General features: G+C 39.2%; 1 protein-coding gene and 2 long non-coding RNA genes across 16 annotated transcripts in view; 1 reads left to right on the top strand and 2 right to left on the bottom strand.

Moving 5' to 3' along the window:
- The window catches only part of SULF2 (sulfatase 2), a 170,666-nt gene extending 159,810 nt beyond the window's left edge, over positions 1–10,856 (bottom strand). For 5 of the 8 annotated variants that reach the window (XM_064521478.1, XM_064521481.1, XM_064521483.1 and 2 more), the window contains exons 1-2: positions 10,778–10,856; positions 8,700–8,896 (exon numbers count right to left, since the gene is read on the bottom strand). The gene's annotated coding sequence lies outside the window, so the exon portion shown is untranslated. Of the gene's footprint in view, positions 1–8,699; positions 8,897–10,726; positions 10,750–10,777 lie in introns of those variants that run through there. The other 3 variants (XM_064521479.1, XM_064521476.1, XM_064521477.1) reach the window with 2 other exon arrangements.
- A 203-nt stretch (positions 10,857–11,059) lies between these two features.
- The window catches only part of LOC112986976 (uncharacterized), a 276,385-nt gene continuing 266,236 nt past the window's right edge, over positions 11,060–21,208 (top strand). For 6 of the 7 annotated variants that reach the window (XR_010391886.1, XR_010391887.1, XR_010391884.1 and 3 more), the window contains exons 1-3: positions 11,636–11,772; positions 12,253–12,447; positions 13,854–14,048. This is a non-coding gene — a long non-coding RNA (uncharacterized LOC112986976). Of the gene's footprint in view, positions 11,186–11,635; positions 11,773–12,252; positions 12,448–13,853; positions 14,049–21,208 lie in introns of those variants that run through there. The other variant, XR_010391885.1, reaches the window with a different exon arrangement.
- Positions 12,712–15,583, bottom strand: LOC112986977 (uncharacterized). Its single transcript, XR_003260152.2, has 3 exons — positions 15,419–15,583; positions 14,272–14,437; positions 12,712–12,925 (listed from the first exon to the last, which is right to left on the bottom strand). It is a non-coding gene; the product is annotated as an uncharacterized LOC112986977 (long non-coding RNA).

A 21,208-nucleotide genomic window follows, 5' to 3' on the forward strand; every position in this document is an offset into this window, starting at 1 on the left:
GTTTTAAGAACATTTTGAAAATTGTGAGAAGAAAAATCTTCCTTAGCAATTCCATTCTTATTTTATATACGTAAATGGAAAGAGTCAAGTAGAAGTACTGCAAATAGTTTTTTTTTTATCTGATATAGACATCTGGTATTTTTTATCTGTCTTTCAACTATTCTGTTTTGTAGATTTTAATAGATTTCCTCTACACGCATAAATAAAATTCTTCTTTTTTAGTATCACACCAAGGAAAATTTTAATGGAAGAAAACACGTAAAAGAATAACTGCATAAAGATGAGCATATATATATATATGCTGAGGGATAGGAATGGTACTAGCATCTCCTTTATAAGACATCTTTGCAATTAAGATTCAAGGCATCCCAATGCTCCAGCTTACCAAATTACCCAGAAATATCGCTTCCAGGACCTTACTACTACTGTCGCTGCTCCAATTTTAGCCTCAACTCATTTTAAACTGGCTTGCCTTGATAATATTAGCAGCATAAAAATGAACATGTGCTGTAAAACTTCTGAGAAGCCAAGTCTACTCGCAGGTGATTCTGCCATACTGATCTCTTCACCACCATAGCTGCATTGCCTCCAAGCTATGTCAGGAACATGCAACAAGAGATAGAGTCAAACAGTATCCACAGTATAAACACAGTATTCCTTGGAAGGGGACACTAATATTGAGAAATCAAAATGAATAAGCGAATTCAGTAAGAAACATAAGCCTTAAATAAGTCTTGCATAACTGGAAGAGTTTCATTAAAATGCAGAGCAGAAATATTTAAAGAGACTCAAGAAAAATACTATATAGAAAATTCTGTACAGAAATTTGATTAAGCAGGTAACTGTAGTAAAGAGCAAGTCCTAGAATTCATTTCCCTTCAAACTTAGCACTCCCTATTGCAACAATGCTGCACAGTAACGCAGGAATATGCGGTTCTAATAAATAGCTACACTTCCTAAATAACAATGTGGGAAGCCATATAGAAATACATCTCAGCAATTCAATCACGTACCACTCGACCACAGAAGGCTGATTCAAAAAAGAGGAGGGACCACTGGAGTTCATCCAGCCTATGTCTTTCCTTCAAGCAAGAAAGGAGTTATGTTTAGCTCCTATCCCTCTCTGATGCCTGTCCAACCTGTTAAACTTCTTACAAGGAGATTTCTTAACTTTCCTGGGTATTCTACTCCTGTTCTTTGAAATGCAATACAGGAGGAGACCAAGTTCACCTCACAAGTATAGACAAACGTATAGTAGATGTTTGTACTATGAGCTGTGAAGTGCTGTAAGTTTATTTTAAGAAGCTCCTGCTCATGATCACTAGAAACAAGTCACACAACACTGTCTCACAAGAGGACAGAAGAGAAATCACAGACTCTTAAAATATTAAGTCCTGGAAAAGGAAGGAATTGTGTTTGTGTTATCATCTAATTCTAGGAACATGGATATTTCCAGCATATATTAGAGTCACGCTTCTGTCCACAGCCTGCGCCAACTGACATGGAAGCGGAATTCTCTCAGTCTCAAATGTGGCAATCAATTTATGCAAGGGCACAAGAGTGATCTACCTTCAGAACAAGTATCCAAATCCTCCACCTGCCCTCCACTGCAGGAGTTGGACCATGTATAAATCACATATGTTGACATTTGGCAGCACCCAAGAATCTGGAATAAAAAACAAATCCTCTCGGTCCCTAGTAATATAGGGAAGACTTAAACGAGGAAGGTGTTTCACTTCAGGTTCAGCTTTTTGGCACTACCAGTGCCATACTGCTCTGCTCATCTCCTGGTACCAAAACATTATGGGACATACATGATGCTATCCTCCACGAGAATTGCCATATTCAGCCCTTCCTCTTCCCTCTTCTCCCTTCCTACAGTTTAAGTGTTGGTTTGCAAACCAAAGCCTTCACTTTTTGGAAGATTCTGATGTGCTGAAGAACATTTTCTTGCTTAAAGCGTGTTTCAGAATCATATTTACAAAGAAGTTTTGCCTACCGTGGTACGTCCCAGATGCATCTAAATAAGCATGAACAGATGAGATTGCATTGAGCTTTTATTATTATTGAGCTATTAACTATCTTAGTTAATATCTTACCTATACCAAATTGTATGCCTTACTAGCCTGGAAGGCACATTCTAGAAAAACTAGCAGCAACAATATGCATTCAAGAACATTCTAGGCAATGGAATTGATTGGGCCAATTTTGAAAAACTAAAATTCTCTTGCTGTTTAGAGGCCTTATAAAAGGGTTGCTATTGGCAAAGCCAGCTTTCAGGTGAAGGGAAGAAAAATACAGTTGTTACCTAATCAAAAGTTAAATCATTCAGCCATTTTTAAGTTCTTAAATTTAATTTAACAGTTACTGCAAAACTTTTTGCCAACCTTTGCAAGAACAGAGATGTTATAAGCTATTGAAATAACTGAAAATTATTTTTGTCGTTTCTAAAATGAGAATAACTAAGTCTGTCTGGCTCTTTTTAAACTGCAGTGATATTACAGGCAGATAGAAGAAGGATGAACTCACAGTTTGGTTTTATGGTTGGACAGCACAGCAATTTGAGCCATAGCTCTAAAGAGATAAACAGCAGTGGCTGAAGCAGAGCATTCAGTTACACTTCAGAACATTGCTGCAGGAGCTAGAAACTTCACCCACAAGTTGCACTACTGCAACTTTTACCACATTCTGAAGCTGGAGATGTTAATAATCTAAGCTGACACTACAAATTCTATACAGATGCAGTTGGCAAGAGTAAGAAAGTCACTTCAGATCATCTGAAACTGGATTAAGTCTTTTCTTGAAGGCATGGCAAATGCATTCATCAGTTAACATGCACGTCTGTATTTCATACAGTCATCTGATGGAAAAAGAATCAATATGTGAGACCCTAGTTTAATCTCTCGTATAAACAGCTGATAAAAAAATACAATAAAAAAATAAAGACCTAAAGCTGCTAGTAAAAAAGAAAAAAAAAAAACACATGATAAGACAGACACTAAATTATTCAGAAGATTATAGAAAGCATTAATTGAGGCTACAGTGCTCCTTTCTGCTGTGCACTGCTGGAGTACTCACTTAACAAAACCAGGACAAATCCCAATTCAAAAGCAGCGCTTGAAAGAAAAGAAGAGACATCAAGATATGTGTAAGCATGTAAAATAGTCTCTAGCACTCTTCACTGATGTGAAAAGAATATAATGAATCCTTCACTGCTTAGAAGGGAACATTTTTGTCTTACCAGAGGACAGATTTCCAAAGAATGATATTTACATTTTCCTACAACCTGTAATTTTTTTCATTTATCATTTGTCATTGCCCAAAGACCTTTTACAGCACACAGGATGTTTGCATATGTTTAATGATCCTTTTACCAAACAAATGTCACAGTCTGAATAAGGAAATTAGTTAATATCGCTGATGTTGCTAATTTAACACCATTAATGTCACACTGAACAGCTACAGAACCTACAAGGTCTTGTATCCTAGCTAGGCTCTACTGGTTGCAAGTTTGTTTCCCAGCAGACAGCACGGAGGATAAACCATGCAAATATCACATGCAAGGAAATTCAATAAAAATTTTAAAGGTAGTTCTGATTCTGTAGTTAGACTACTGGGTAAGCATGACTAGAGACAGATCTTTTGATAGATATTTAGAGCCACTAACTGGAACTCACTTATCTATACTCTTACAGCTACTTGCATACTAGCGTTTGGAGCAATCAAAAATCTGAGTGGGTCACAGAAACCATCATGGCATTTCTAGACCTACAACAAGATCCAGAGATGTGGTGAATCAAATCGATGGCAGAAGACAAATTGCAATGTTGTCTTCAGTTGCAATTATGCATTTTCATCATCCTCTATGCAAAACTGAGGTATCTTTTGTAAAGTCATTTGCTTCCTCACACACCAACTATTTAAAAACAAACAAACATCTTTCTACTAGCAAACCCATGTAACTTTTCTGGACATCACTAAGCCTACATGCTCCCCTTCCCCCTGATGTAGGGTAGCCAGATTCTTTTGAAAGTCCTTCAAAAGCTGCTGGTACTAGAACACAGGGGAAAATAAAACTTGCAGACTAAAAGGTAAATTATTTTAAAAGAGAGTTAACACAAACTCAACTACTTGTGGAATGTACCAAAAAATAAGTGTGGGGAAGGCGAGTGAAATACAATTCCTTTGCAACAGCAAGAGCTAATAAACTTCAGCATGAACAGTAAGAGTTTTCCAGTAACACATATTTCCCTTAACCTGATCAGTAACAGATACATATAATGCATTTTTGTTGCAAAACCAAGCTGATCATTCTAAATGCTACAGTCAGTAACACAACTGTTTTTTTGCTCTTTCCCTGCCTAAAGGTCTCTGCTAAAATGCAGAAACTGTATGATGGCTTCAAGACTGCAGGGGTGGTGAAAACTGGTGATGAATTTGAACCACACTGTCGTAAAGGGGGAGCGGGAGGGAAAACCACCACCACCACCACTGACAAAACCACAGAGCAGTGCTGTGGAACCAAACCTTTACAAAGGAGTGACATTCATTCAGAATGTGTCTCACTAAACTTGTTTGGACTCTTATCTGACCAAGCTGACTGAATATCTCAATAATGCAGAGCCAATTTTAATAGATTCCACCTTATTTTGCTCAGCTAAGCAGACTTGGTATACCTTTGTCATTTTTGTCATACATGCCACAGTGGACTCTCTTAATTCAAAATTACCGACTTGAACAGCTTCTTCCAAACACCCAACAATGAGGTCTGAGCCAAAGAAATCAAATACTCCATTAAGCAACCAGCTGAGTTTTGTACTAGTCTTTGCTTACCACGCACCTTTCTCTGAAAGGGACTTTTATGTTTCCTTAAGTAACAAATCTCTAGAAACACACTCCTATTCCCAAAAATTGACCCTCAAGGCACACATCACGCATCTGGCACAGTCAGGTTCGGACATCTACAGTATTAAGAGGATTTCAAATCCCAGCATAATAAAAAGAACAATCTTCCTGCCACAGCACAATTTAGAAGCCATCTGCACCTTGAGAAGCTCTCAATTTGTTTAATAATAATAATAATAAATGATAGTGAATAAAGTCCCTACTTTCTGACATACCAAAGATATTTCTTCAGGGCCCTAACATAATTTAGGCAAAAGAAACAAGACAAAACCATGGGTTTCCAAAGTGTACCCATTTTTAAGTTTCACTGGTTTTACACTAATCAATAGGCAGTTTTCCACTATATAGTAATAACAAATTACTGAACTTGACCCAGGAAATGTTAGAGATGTTACTAAATTCATCAGAAATTATTTTAGGATTATATAAGGATATTTATTCAAAATACCCATTCAAACAGTACTGGGAGAGAAATATGACTACTCATACTTCTTACAGCATTCCTTTACAAAGTCCCCTGGGGTTGCAGGCGTATGACATATCCTAACAGCACAAAGACTTTTCTTATTATTTTCTTATTATTTTCTTATTTGACAACACAGATATAAAACTATATGGTCTTGAGAAAGAGATCTTTGAGATCACATACATGCCTAAGGATATGGACTCAAACAATATTAGATATATTTACCTTAGCACTATCAATAGTTTAAACACTGTTACCAAATAATATTTATCTGAGGTACTATCAAAAATCCAAACACTATAGCACTGTCAGGTAAACAAACTTTTTTTTTTTTTGAATTTGAAGCAATCAAAGTTATTCATTGTTGTGGGGAAGGAGAAGAATTCATCCAATAACAGAACTCTAAGTACCAAATACACAAACATTTGTTCAAGAGACAACAGGCAATAACAATTTAATTGCACTGGAGAGAATATAGCAATTCAGAGACAGTTTAGAGCTAGTGAGCCAAACACTGTAAATTAATACCTGGAATTTGCTGGAAATCTTGTTCACTACCCATAAACTCAGGTTCAGATGACAAGATCTTGTAACTAGCTTTTTAGGAGGAAAAAAAAAAAAAAACCCACACACACACACCACACACATTTTATTACTACTTTTAGCTTAAGGTATCTTCGCATCCCATTTTAAAAGTTAACACTGTTATAGCACTGCAACATAATCTTCCTATTACTTTCAACTAAAGTAGGACAAAAATGCAACAATAGAAAATGAGGAAACTGAACTGAACAGCCTGTGAAGACCACAAGCCTGTTCAGTTAATGTTATCACCTTCACTCTTCCAAACAGCCCTACCAAATATTTGGTGTGGGAGATCAGAACTTTAGTTCATAGGTGTGTATTGAGCTTCATGGATTTGGTACCTCAACATTCCCTAGAGGCAAGCTGCAATTTTCTAAACAGCATATTCTACTTCTTTCACACTCACAAAAGTGGAATGTGTTGTGTAAGAATGCTTATATCAAAGCTAAAAATAAGTAAATAAAGTCATATGTGCACATCCTCATGAACTACTGTCATTTTGACCTACATTCTTCCCTTCCATTGAAGGACAAGTAACAGTGGGGTAACATGCAAGGATAATACCGCAAAGGAGAATCTGTAAAGAACTTGACGTTTTTAAACTTCAACCACATTGAGGACAGAATCCAGAGGAAAAATATTAAGTTTATTAGCAGATCTAAGAAAATCTACGCAATAGGTATGTTGATCAGGAATTGCAGAGCTCGCAAGACTGCAAGCTTTCCTCATTCAGTTTCCAGATTCTAAATGACATCAGCTTCTGATACACTTCAGCATCTTGAAGATCCTCATCTTCCTCTCCCAAATATTACTAGAAAATGCAAGTTTTAAAACACACAGAACCCATCTGCTACATTTGGTAGTCATATTCAATGACTTAATCTCAGAGATAGCCAGAATTTTCAGATCACAGCAGTACCACTAGTGATAGTACTTCCCAACTCAGCGACCAATAATCTCAGCTTTCTGCAATGGTTGCTGCCTCTCCAAGATATTCAAATCAGAAAGTCATTTCAATTGCTTTCCTTTCTTTTAGGAAAAGGTGCTGCCTATTCCTATATAGGACATGTCCTTCTGAAGCAATGCGACTTTATCCAATTTTTATGTGACCCCTTGTGAGGTATTTATATTTATAGCTGTTTCACCATGGCCACAAATTTATTACCTCACTTAGTTTTAGAGTACTATATGCAGACGAGAGACAACTCTGCAACCTGTCTAGTAGGCACCTTTCTATTTTAAGACCATCACCCAAGAATCCATTAAACAGAGCTAACTAGGACTAGTGGTTACACGTCAAAACCTGTATTTCATCACAAGCTGCTTAAACTCACTTAACCATGAGGTACTATCATGCTTTTACTGTGGAAGGTGAGCCAATGCTAGAAGATACAGGCAACAAATACAAATCAAGAATCTAAAAATACGAATAAACTCATTAAAAAATTATAACTACATAAGTCTGCTACAGCTTTCATGAAAAAAAAAGTCACTACTATAACAAAACCAGGTTAGAGATGTCAGCATGCCACTCTATATATTCTGTCTTTCTAGTTACTTCAGTTCATTGTATATAAATTTAGATCATAAAAACATTTAATATAAGAACTGTATCTATGTTATAAAGGCTGCACACACAAAATAAGGTGTTATAAAACTAAAATAAAGCCAAGGTAACTTTATGATTCTCATTCTGCTTTACAGAAAGCTCCTCCTAAACAAAGTTGTGTGTGTGTGTTGATTCTCATTCTGCTTTACAGAAAGCTCCTCCTAAACAAAGTTGGGTTTTTTTGTGTGTGTGCGTGCGTGTGCGTGCATGTACACACGTGAGTCTGGGTAGAGCTGTTGAACTACTGCATTCACTTAAACTGCCTTACCCAAACATGTATACAACTGTGTTGATACAGACAGAAAATACAAGTTTCCATTTAACTGTAGTAAGATAAGATGACCATAGGCCCTAACATACACAGGTCAGCTAAATTTGTCTGTGAGAAATCCTGGGGCAGCCATGCAAGACTGGCACACTTGTTTCATGTATTAGCTGAACACTGGAACTCAAATGCAACTCCTTACAAGAGGGATGATAAAAATTCCAGTTTACTGAGGCATTTTTACTGCCTCAGAAACAGCACTTTTTGGAGGCCGAGTCTTGCTGAAGACCTGTGTACTTTCAGCACCTGTATTTGTAGAAAGGTAGAGTTCTATCTCTTATTGAGATAGGTCTGAAGCAATATCCTAAGGAACTTAGGAATCATACATAACTGCTCTCCTTTTACAGAGGTCAGCCACTGATTAGTTGAAATCCTCCCTTACCAAACTTTAATCATCACTCTAGCATTTCTCTGTACATGCTATTTTTGGGCTGAGGGTGCAGGTGATTAGCAATGAAGAATAGTTAGAAATGCAGATGTTTTCCTGAAGTTAAACAAAAACTCCAAGTCTATGAAAGATCAATACTACTGGTAGAAAGAAAGAAGGGGGGAGGGGGGAAAGCCCACAACTGAGAAAAAAAAATAATCAGTCACTCTCATGACAGCTTTTCAGGTTTCAGATTACACTGTAGTTTGTACGGGAATGAAACCAAGATATTCTCACAAACATGAGCATATTGGAACATCCCTTTTTTATACTGAAAACATAGGCCTGTATTTCATTACCCAAAATGTCTACCCCAGCCCTGAGAAATCAGCCCAGCATATTGATAAAAAAAGAGAATGAGTTCATCTGAAAAATTTCTCACCTACAGTATCCTTAATAGAGCAGGCTGAATTTACAAGGCCCATCTTATCTACGCTTCATGGAAATCCGCAATGCCATGGAGCATTCTTCACACAATTATGATCTCACCAAAACCTTTAATCAAGGCCTTGAGCTTACTTGTGCTCTATTCTGAACTTCACAGAGAAACTACTGCTGTAGATGAGTAAGGGAAGGATGCTGAGAGAAAAAAGGAGAAAAAAACAAATATGTAAATTTAAATATATATAGTACAATTATTTGGAGCAGATTTTAATCAGTCTATGCTATCTAGGAAACAAGAAGTTAGAGCTGGTTGCAAGTCAAATTAATTATTTCTAAAGCAATTTTAAAGAGAAGAGTAAATACAAATTCACCTTCCTCCCTAAGTCGTAGGGATCTTGGAGATACCTACTATCTCTTTATTTCTATCTTATACTATAATAACAGAGTGAAGGAGAGTCAGTAAATATGGATTACGGGCCTGTGAATCTTTTTGCAATAGCTCCTCTGTAAAAGTATTTACAGTCATCTTCACTCCTGATATTTATTTTAGCATCTCAAAAATACATATCTGTCATTACGCAGCAACAGTTGCATTCAGATACATAGATCAGTTATATTTGCAAACTGAATACTGCCAATTCCTTCTGAGTTTCTTTTTTGTGGATGACTGCCTATTGTCTTTCCCACTCAGGACCCTCATGAGAGAGATACTTAAGTCAGAGCAGTGCAACACAGACTTTTTTTTTTTTTAAACACACAGAACCATAGCAAATCATCATATATTCCAGCTGAACACTTTGATTAATGAAATACTATTAGTTACTCAGAGCAACTACAATTTTTTTCTAGCCTTTTAGGAAGAATGATGGAGGACCTACTATTGAAAGACAAGACTCCAATCAAGAGGGTTTTATATAACAAGAATTTCAGCTAGAAATTACTTGAAACCACACTCCTTATAAGGAGTCTAAAGCAACAGTGTTACATACCTTAAACACAAGGAAAATGGATCTTTGCAAATAGCAAAGCCCAGGAAAAAAAAAAAGTCCATTAGATACTTTTGAGAATCACACTTTATTTTCTGACTTAGATGCAAAAATCCCAGACATGAAAACACCCTCATGCAAACCACAAAACATATATAGTAGGAAAAACCCAAAATGCCAGAAACCTTGCCTTGAATCCCAAGATTAGAGTTGAAGAGAGTCTAGAGTTCACCTGAAGTACCTAACAGAGATGAAAAATAAGTCTGGCCTATTTTCATTAATATTCTGATTTAAAAAAAAAAAAAAAAAAAAAAAAAAAACACCTTTCTCATATTCCACTTCCCAAAGATCAAATCAAGGTAAAATTGAGGAAGACAGTAGGGGGCTTTGTCTGGTTTCTAAACAGCACACTTCCGACTTTTTAAGTTTCCCTGCTGCAGGACATACTATGAAATGCAAAGATTAGTTATATTCTGTCAAGAGGAATGACTTGGAGGACTCTCATCACGTTTCAATCAAAGCAGATACCATTTTCCTCAAGTATCATCCCCACATGACTCAGTTTTGTTTCCACATAATGAGAGACTAAATAGAAACACTGAATCAACATTACTGGGGGTGTCAAAGTACAGTAATATATTTAAATTAGCTAAAATTATATTTGGAGACAAGGAGAGAGGGAATGAGAGGGAATTGCTACACATAACTAGCACTAAGTTATTGCAGTTGTGTCCTCTGGAGAACTTTATCACATTAAACCCTAGCGTGTAAGTTCTCAAAGCACAGCCCACCAACTGTCTCTCACATGCATTCCACATGCACGCACACAAACCGAAAAGCTGCTGCACTGCAGATTACTTTGGGAATGCAGCTGACACCTAACCAGTTAAGAGGCTTTCCGCAACTACTGCCCTGTGGCATAAAAAGATATTCACTGTGAATCACAGAGGAGTTACTTATTGCCAGCATGAAAGTGAAGAGAAAAAAAAAAAGGGGGGAGGGAGTCATCTTTTCACAACTTGTGTCTTCATCTACTGACCTTAACATTAGCAACAGAAAAGCAGGGGCATGCATGCGCTCATTCACTTGCCTGCAGGTCGGAGAAGGCAAAGGAAACGAGACTCCCAGGGACACTGCACCTCCGTACGGCTCCACGCGCAGAGATAACGCTTTAAAGGAGAAGAGAAAAACAAGCTGCCGAAACCTACCCACAACTCTACCACGTCTCTGCCTGGAGACCCGCAGCCCTGTGGTGCTGTTCAACAGCCCAGCACAGAACCAGACACCAAAAGTTTCTCAGCACAGCACATTATTTCCCAGCTCCGCCACTGCCTCACTGCGTGACCTTGGGCAAGCCGCTTCCCCCGCATCTCGGCTACCCACCTGACGAGCCCGCTGCAGAGCTCCGAGGACGAAAAACCCCGTAATTACTCACAACAGGCGACTCCGCGCCGAAGAAGCTGAAATGGGCGGAGGGGAGGGACTCCCTCTCTCACAGGTGAGGGAGATCTCCCCGCCGCGGGAGGGTCTGCCCCGGCTCCCGCCCCGCTTCCATGCCGCACGGGTTAAACCGGCGCAGGAGCCGCCCCCGGCCGGCCGAGCAGACGGCTCCGGCTCGCCCGCCCCGAGCGCACGCAGCCGCCGGGGAGCCGAGCCGAGCCCCGCGGGCCTCCCGCCCCCGCAGCGGAGCCCTCCCGGCGGCCCAGCCCGGCTGCGCGCGGAGGCGGCGCCACTTACTGCACCCGCCAGGCGGAAAACTCGCAGGTGGCCCGCAGCCGCCCGCGGAGCGGCGGTGGGAGGCGACCTCCGCGCTGAGCCGCGGGGGCGGGAAGCGGGCGGCCGTCTCGGCGCTCGCAGCGAGCCGGGGCGCTGCGCTGCGCTCCCCGCCGCGGGGCCGCGCAGCTCCGGCCGCCGCTGCCGCCCTCCCTGCGCGCGGCTGCCTCCCGCCCGCCCTTCCTCGCGCCGCCGCCGGCCAATGCGGGCTGCGGCGAGGAGCCGGCTTTAACCATCTGTTGCGAGGCGCCTCCTCCAAGCGCTGCCGCCTCCCTTGCCGAGGGGCGCCCGCCCAGACGCCCCGCCGAGGAGGTGGGGAGCCGGGGACGGCGCCAGGCCCGGCCGAGGGGCTCCGCGCCCCTCGCGCCCGCCGGGGCTGCGGCCGTTACCCCGCCGCCCCTCCCCCCTCACCTCAGGCGCGCCGCGCCCCTCCCCCCGTCCCCTCAGGGCGGGCGCCCCTCACCTCACGCCGCGCTCCCGCCCCCCGGCCCTGTCCCCTCACGCTGTCCCTCGCCTCCCCGCCCTTCAGCTCCCTCCCCCCCGGCCGGGGGCGCCTCCCCGCGAGGCCCGCCGCCGCCGTGGGGCGCGGAACCCGGCTGGCCGTGGCCCTGGCAGCGCTGCGGCCCGGCCCGCGCAGCCCCCCGTTAGGTGGGAGGTGGGTTGGGAGGGTTTGGGAAGGGGCAGATGGGGGAGAAGCAGAGAAAAAGCGCATGTGGGGTCTAATCCTCCTCGCGTTGGTGGCGGTAAAGTCCCGACGTAGTAAAACTTCTTTACTTCCCGCTTAATCATCAGGGTTCTCCACATGGGATGTGAGGAGGCTGGTCGTGGTATTGCGTGGAGCATTGTGCCTCAAGCCACTTGAACGGGCATAAAGCAGCGCTAAGATCTTTCTCTGTGTGTTTGGACTTCATGGACGTCTCCTGTGGTGAAGCTGTTCCAGAAGAATCGAGAGTCTCCCTATTAAAGTCCTAGCTTTTCACGAAAAAGGTTATTCATTTTTTATGTTCTTAATTTGAAAATGTGGCACAAAAATGCGGACAGCCTGTATGCAGTGTCCCCTGTTTTGGGTCTCTGTCCCCACCCCATGGAATAGTAGTTCAGCTGTTCATAGTGCACATGTAAACCCTCCCCAAAATGGACCCATTGTGCCTCCTATTTCCCATTCCTTGTATACATTTCTACAGAATTCAAATGCACTGAGAGAAATAGAAAACATGATGAAAGGAGTTTTTTTTTTTTTTTAATAATTTTGTCATTATGGACCTCCCCTAATCATGCTTTTTATTCCAGTCCCTACATTTTCTGTTGATTCTCCACAGAAAATCCAGAGAATGAGAAGCTAATTTTATTTCGGACAGGTTCCAGGATGGAGAAATCCATGGATTATGGAGAAATGTCAGGAAAATGATGCAAATTCTTTTCTGCTCTAAACAACTTGAAGTTAACAAAACACTTGAGATGCATTCTGTGGAAACAAAAAATATGTATTACATGGGTTAGCACAAGTTCAAAATGAAATTGTGTCTTTTTTTGAAACTGTCAGATTCTTGTTTCTCATAAGAGCAGTTTATTGAGTATTGAGTTATTGAGCATTGAGGTATGGGTGTCCGGACCAGAATGTGGACCAAAGGTGATTTGCAGGACCACTTATTCCTATGTAACCTTGTTACAATTGCTATGCTATTTTGAGATATATTTTATTATGCTAGTTTTAAGGTGATCTGTTCTCATTGACATGTATATTGTTCCTAGCTGGGTAGTCTTCTAGCTAAATTAATCATAAGTGCTTTCTTTTTTTCAGAAAAAGTATGATTTCTGAAAATTAAGTCAGCCACCTATTCTATCCCAATGCTGTTGTAGAATTGCTTGTAGTAAATGGTACAATGTATTATCCAAATGAGCACTTCAAATATGAGATACGTTTCTTACCCACCAGGAAGGCTGTATTTTTGCATTAGAGGATCTCAACACAGTTGAGATTTATATCATTTTTACAAAAGATGTCTCAAAAAATACTCAGAAATACTTTAAATAATTTGGATTTTTCTGGTGAGGCTCCAGAAGGATGAAATTTTGCCCTCATGTGTGCATGTGGAATGCCTACAAATCTGAAGGGAGAATTTATCATTACAAGATGTTCTTAAGGAACAGTTTATATATAGTTATAATTACTAGAATGACAAATTAGCTGGTGAATCTTCCATTAATCTTACAAGGCTATTCCCAACTGTAAGTTATTCCCATATATATTCTAATCAAGGCTCATCATAATGACGTGAAATATTGTTTCTGCCGTTACTACAAGGTATTGTCTTACTACTCTAAGAATGTTATTATTACTGATTGTATTAAAAATAAAAATTCCATCTAATGTCCTAAACCAATTTTTCTAGGTACTGAAGATACACATACGGAGACACTCTTCACTTTACTGCTTTGCGTACTATCAGCATATATAGAGGTCAAACAGAGGATGGTAGAAAATGGAACAATCCACAGGCAAACAGCTGGATGCTGAAACATTGAGAAAAGAACTGTTTTTTTTCAGTCGTGCAAGAAGTTTTGGCAGAGTCCAAAAGCATATGCAGGTAAGTGGTGTCTCATTCCACTGCTGTAATAACAAATCTTGTGTTCAAACTACACCTTCGGTTTCAAAATAATGTTTCCCTATGAAGTCTTTTATCTCACAAGTAAAATGTCTACTGCAAAGGTAGTTACTTAATTTTTTTAAAACATTTATTCTTTCACCTGGATCATTACAATTTTTATTACTTAATTGTATAGATTAAAAATACGAAAAATTCTTCATACCTATGTCACCAGTAGTGTGTATTTCATGGATGTGATTAAAGCAAGATTCAAACAGACCGGGAACATGCCATCAATCCAGAGGTTTTCTTCTGTTTTTATCTTTGCTGCTATCTTGGTATGTGACCTTGAGCAAATTGTCGAACTTGCCTGTGCATCAGTCTTTCATCTGTGAGATTAGGGATGGTCACACTTAACGAAATGCACTTTATTAGCAATAACATTTTGTGAATGTATTTGTATGTAAAAAGGAACTAGTAAATAGCATCTTCAAATACAGACATCCAATCACTATCCATCATAATAATATTTTCTCCTGTTATATTGGAAGCAGTATACACTTGACAGTCTATATTACTGAAAAACAAAGCTTAAAAACTAGGCAGTATTATCTGTTAAATATAATAACGTATTAAAATCGCCAAAGATCTGGTGTGAAAGTCTTTTAGAGTAAATAATAAGCTTTTTTTGCTAATTGGTTGAGTAATTCATTAACAGTGTGGGCAGAGGTAAAGCTGTAAGCAATTATAGTTTGAGAGACAAAAGACTGTTCAACAAGAATGAACAGTTCTCCATGGTGTTCAGGGTAAAGAGCACTGTATCCGTGAAAAAGCTTTATGTTTCCTTCATGAAAAAGATGTTAATGCCTAATTATAAGAGTTCAGTGGGAGTACAGTATCACCAAGAAAACTATTCAAAAAACTGTCTTGGTGTGGTTTCCATGTGCAGCAGATGTTCTTCACTGCAGTAAGCCCTGAAAACAACATCTCTTGCCATTCACACATGACATGTTAGCACTAAGAATTTTGGGTTTTGTGGATGCTTTCAAGTCACTTCCAACAACAAGAGATTATGTGGGCATGTTACATATAGTTACTCTATAACTTTCTTCACATATTTTTTCTTTATGCAAAGTTGAGAGAAATGTGAAGTATTAAGCTGATACTTCTGTACAGATAAAAATATTGATATGCATTAGCTGCAGTAATCAAATGTTTTTTTAAATCCCTAATGTCATAGAATATCCATTAACCTTAATCAGTCCAACACTTCTGACTGTGCTTGCCAACTGCCTTTTTCCAAATACAGAGGCATCAAGTTACATTAATAGCATCAGTAATTAAATATTAGTGCAGACTCAGAAACATACCGTAAGAACCAAACGGTGCAAATTTGGGCCATTGATTCTGGGTCTTGCAGCAGGCTATTCTCTGAAATAAACCAGCCAAAAACATGAGAACGGAACTCACCATGTGAGTGCAAAGACAAAGTTTGAAGTTTAAACTCCTGTTTTTTCCATGCAGAATGTTAAGTTCCCAGTGGAAAAAAACCTCAAGATTGAACAAACTAATCAGAAACATACCTTAAAGCCTTAGTCAGAAAGGAGTTGCTTTGTTATAAAGACAAAGCAGATTTGTGGGAATGTTGCCACTTTTTATAAACTGTTGAAAGCTGGGGGTTGTTTTATTTTGATTTTGTGCCAGTCATGACTCAGGAACTGTTATGAAAGTGAATGAGCTATTTCAAATGTTGCAAGACCTAGTCTAGATTTAGCTAGTGCAGCAAATTTACCTAAGCAAGCAAATTCATCTCTGAAGCTGTAGTACTGAAGCCAGTTGGAATGTCATTTAGGTGCTGACACTACTGAGAAAGCAAAAACATTGATGGACAGTGCTAACCATTGAAAGTACCAGGGGATGATAAGAGAAATGTTATGTTCCTACCCCACAAGGCCGCATCTCCTGCTGACAATCAGCAACTGTATCTGTTAGCTGCAGGGAGGAGGGACAACAAGCGACACTGCAAGTACATAGGAAGCGGCTGTCTGTAAACCTTAGAGGATAAGACAGTTGTCTATATGACTTCAAAATGAGTCTTTCTGTCTAAAGACAACTGTAAAAACTTTCAGCTTTCACATATCCTTTGATAATTGTGGTAAATGGTAACTACAGTCTCATGTTTCCTACCTTCTTACTCGGAACACATTAAGGGAAATGGATTATAACTTCAGTGCTAACAGGGGAGTGTTCAGCAATAACAATGTGTAGCTTCTAAAGCACTTCTCTGTTTTGAACAGCTTTGCAAACATTGATTAATTAATCTGTTCTGTGTTCAGTCCTGGGGAAGCATGCAATCCTTCCACTAAACAGTTGGGCTTTGTTGTGGCTTTTAAAGGCTGAACTGTGCTGTGGGGTCGGGTGAGTGAGCACGTGCAGAAGGGCAATACTGGAGTGATAGCTGCTAAAGGCATGCTGTTTGGGGAGCTACAGGGAACAAGCATAACAGTGGCTATAAATCTTTTCCTTTTCTGAGGTGCCATCGGATACACAGAGGTAAATAAAGCCTGATTATCTCTTTTCACAAGTTAGTCTTTCTCTTTGATGTGTGTTGCACATAAAGGCTGGTTACTGTCCTAACACAAGGATGGCAATTATCAAGTTCCTTCTGCTACTCACACATTGCTTCTTTTTTCTGACTTTCCACCTGTGTAAAAGCAAAAACTTTTTGTGTCAGTGTCTACATTCAATCTAAAATGGATTGAATGTTAGTCACACTCCCTTTGTAATGTGGGATTTCCCTTTTCTGTCCAACACATCAGGATACACATGTCTGGATGCATTCACTTGTGCTGACTGCCTTAATTTCAGCTTAGAACAGAGCTTGCATGGGACTGCCCTTTGGCTTTTTACCTTCTGCAGCCTCTGCCTAAGGACACTGATCTTGCCTTTGCCAGTAGCCTGAATGGGCTAAATGATGTATATTCAAAAGTTACACTTCTAGAGCCAACCTACAACATCAACTACTGACAGCTAAAAAATTTTATTAATTTGAGATGTATAGTACATTCATTATTGACTACAAGTATATATCAGTTATAACCAAGCCCTGCCAAAAATACTATTGGAACAATTGCATATATTGCATGTCTGCTTTGCTACAGTATTGCATCTGGCACTAGAAGTTGCAGACTAGAACATATTGTGGAATATATTTTTCTTCTGTCTCCATTATGTTGAGGAAACCACCTTAAGGTGGGAGAGTACAAGGAGTCATTTTAGTGGGGGAAAAAGAGGCAGAGGGAGAAAGAACTTTATATACTTTAGAAATCTCTGCCAAGCTGCTTGCTATAGAACCTTCTGCAGACACACTTTGTAAGCAAAGATTCCTTGGACTCTAGCAAAGGACTGAACATTTTTTGAAAAGATGTACAGCTTTACATTGCAGGACAGGGTTCACATTATTTACCAAGAAATGGCTGGCTGGCTGCCTGCCAAGTTGAAAAACACTCCCTTGCTAGCATTTCAGCTGAAGAAAAAATGGAGTAAAATGAATACCTCTGTATTACTCTATTACAGTGTTTAGACTCTACTTTTCAGATGAAAAAATGAAATTTATTACAGCATTAATGACCCCCTAAAGATCTAAAAACTGCCAGAGCTCTCTGTCTCTTCCTTTCTAATGAAGCTTCGCAATTTCCCCAAAGTCAGAAAGTTGTGATTGTACCAATAGATCATGCCTGTGCATACATATGCAATGTGTATAGAGGAGTGACATGCTTTAATTGTATTTTTAATGGGAAAGATCAAATAATTCCATGAAATATGCTACAGGTCTCATGATTGATGATTTCATTTTGAACAAGGCAAATTAAAAATGAGACTGAGAGCACAGTCTCTTACAGTAACTGAAATTACTCACTTGCATATACAGATTTATGCATAGATCTCATACTTCATTTGGTATGGGTCGAATGTGCATGTGGCATCTTTTCTGGTTACAAATTCATAGATATTTCCTATTATTTGTATCTTTCAGAAGTAATATCAATCAACAAAAGATCAGTTTTTGCAGAACTGCATGGGAATTCTCTGGTTAGAAAATGCTTGCGGAGTTGAACACTATTATCATTGGAAAATTTTTCTTCCTGTGTCTGAAAGTTGTCTTTCACATGTGCAGTGCCACTCCAGGTACACTTGTATGTTAATCGGTGGATCTTTACTTTGTAGTTGAAGAACAGAAAAGTATGTGCTCCTTAAGGCTTTAACTCAGCTCTGAGTTAAACTCTTCTTTCACAGCAAGCACTGGTCTGTTGTGTCTTAAATGACAGAGGTTAATATGCAAGCTGGATTTAAACATTTTCCCTATTAGAGATCTAAGATATAATAGAGCAAACTGTAGCTACAGGCTAGGCCACACAAGCATAAGTTCATAGATATTAAGAGAAAGAGAAAGCTTTGTGATGGCTTCACTTGATCTTCTGGCATCTAGGTTTCTGATTATACTGTAGATCTTTCAAGCTTCGCTAGTTACCAGTGTCTTTACTTTGATCACTGTTCAGTACCTCATACACTGTTAGGCAGTGTCTTAGTTATATATGCCATGTGTCCTTCTATATATTGAGCCTTAAAAGCAAACAATCCCTGATCTTCTGGGCATGCAGTTTGAACCACGGTCACACCTGAATTTAGCTGCTGGCCTTAATAATCTCTAACAGAAATGCCATATACATTTGTGAACTTAGTATCTGGACTCAAACCAGACATGCATGTGTGACTTAAATCTCAATATATATGGAGCCATATTTGGAAACTCCTGGGTCTCAAGGGTATTTGACTTGAGGCAATCTTTTTTTGCTAGGGGCTAGAGATTATATGCAAAAGCAGAACTTCTTTTGGATTTTACGCTTCTCAAATATGTACACTAAATGTGTTTCTATGTATACTTTTTGCATACTCTAAAGGTATGTATAGGTGTATAGGTAACAGTTTTCTTGGGACTAAATATGTCTGTATAAACATGTCTTTTTTTGAAGGACAGGCAAGTGTTGGGTTTAAGTCAAATGGCTTTAAATGTAAGTCGGATTGCCAAGAGTGAAACAGGTATTTGACACAAATGAGACATCTCGATAACGTGTGCTTTTTTGCACATACATTTCTTTAGGTAGAAAGCAAAAGTACAGTCCCATGCTGAATTCTTCCTGCTGCTTGGCATGTTGATATAAAGCAACAGAAATGTTCAAAGATTTTAATAGCTTTCTTCTCATACAAAGAAATTATGATGAATCTTAAGGTTTTGCCTTTTAATTTCGTATTTGCAGAGCAGAGAAATCCGAGTGTGCATATGGAGGGGGAAGGGACTGAGCTGTGCTGCTGCTAGAAAGCCAGAACAGCAAATGAGAAACCCACCCAGAGTTTTCCATTATATGGTTGTTATGAAAGAAACTGAATTGTGGGATAAATGCCTAGACCATTGTTCGGTTTTTAACTCATTCTTCACTCAAATGAAATCCCACCAAAGTAGGTTGAAGTTTCCCAGAGAAAAACATGAGTGAAAAAAACATGATTTGCATTTGGTTTTGGTTTTTGTAAAGGATCAAAGTTATTTTGTCTGGAAAATCCATTGGGACTGAGGTCTTTATTTTTCTTAATCACTTTTCACCAAATAGGATCCTTTTTCAATGTAACATTTATATGATGTCACACAGTATACAAAATATCATTCTTATATTCTCAGAAATTATACATTAAACTTAGTTTGATATGCCTAGCGCAGCAGCAGTAAGGATCATGGTTTGGCTAACACCTGATTTATTACCTTTTCAGGCAGAAGGTAAACATAAGCATTTATAATTATTTGTAATAGTATTTATTTCTATGCTGTGATAGCATTAATAAGAATAATTGCAGAAAGATAGAAAATTACCACACGAGGTTGGCAACCTAAGAGCATAAATTCTATGGGAACTGAGCCCTTGCAAGACAAGAGCTTTAACTGAAGTCTGCACTTTCAAGTTTGGTCCCTAAAATACATAAATCGTACTGTTCTGGCTATTGAATTATAGAAGACAATAAGCATGTGCTGTGCAAAGGGATCAGACAATAAGGTTGATCTAAAGCAGCAAGGATTTAGAAAGGAAATTCAAGTAAATTCCTGCCATTTGGTTTTGGTGGATTCACTTCTGGGTCTGAGTTTTCTGAGTTGTGACATGTTTGTGACACTTTTTTTAGCATAAATACTAAATGATAATGTGCCCTAAATGAAACATTTTAATGTAATGATGACTGCATATAGGCATCATTAAAAATAAAATTCCAAATCCATTTTGCCTTTTATTCTACTGAGAGGCACTTGTCACTTGTGCTTTCATCCGACTGCCTGAGCAGACTGGTTATATGTTTATTTTAAGTGTTTCTTAGCAGAATGCCTGAAAGAACTGAACATGAAGGAATATTTCTTATAAATTTGTTACATTCTTTTCAGTTACATCTGTTGTATTTCTCACTTTGTGGTTGCAACAGGCCAAAATTACTATGGGCAAAAAAGAATAGGCACATGTAAGTAGATCATTTGTTCTGTATTTCCTTCTGTTTGGTTGTAAAACCTGAAAGTCAAAACCCCCATTTTTATCAACTACTGTGAGGCTGCAGTAGGTGCTTCTAAGAACAACAGTGATCAGCTGACCCAGCTGTAAAGCCTGATAACATGGAAAATGTCTGCCTATGCATGTTCAGTGGATGCATATGAATTTTAGATGACTCTTCCTTATTCTCTGAACTTTTGAATCTAAAAGACAGCCCCTCTCTTTTCTGTGCAATACATGATGGCCTTTTAATGCTGGATAATAGAGTAATACACTTAAAGTATAATCTAACAGTTTTGCCAGGTGACATTTCAGGTTTTCTAGAAAAGAGCAGCACAGATAGCTGTATTGACTGTTTGTTGGGTTTATGTCCACTTCACTCCAGATTTCATGTGTCTTGTCTTCCAGTTACTCTGCTATTCGCTGCTTTATGATTTATTTATTTATCTGAATATAGCCTTTTGGTGGTAGCAAAAGGCTCTGTTAGTATAACTAACTGCCAAAAATCTCTTAGGCAATTTTCCTCAGTTTTGACATGACATTTAAGACCTGGTCAATCCAAGACAAGCTCTATTTGTT

This window comes from Dromaius novaehollandiae, chromosome 16 (genome assembly GCF_036370855.1).
Source record: "Dromaius novaehollandiae isolate bDroNov1 chromosome 16, bDroNov1.hap1, whole genome shotgun sequence".
Lineage (NCBI taxonomy): Eukaryota > Metazoa > Chordata > Aves > Casuariiformes > Dromaiidae > Dromaius > Dromaius novaehollandiae.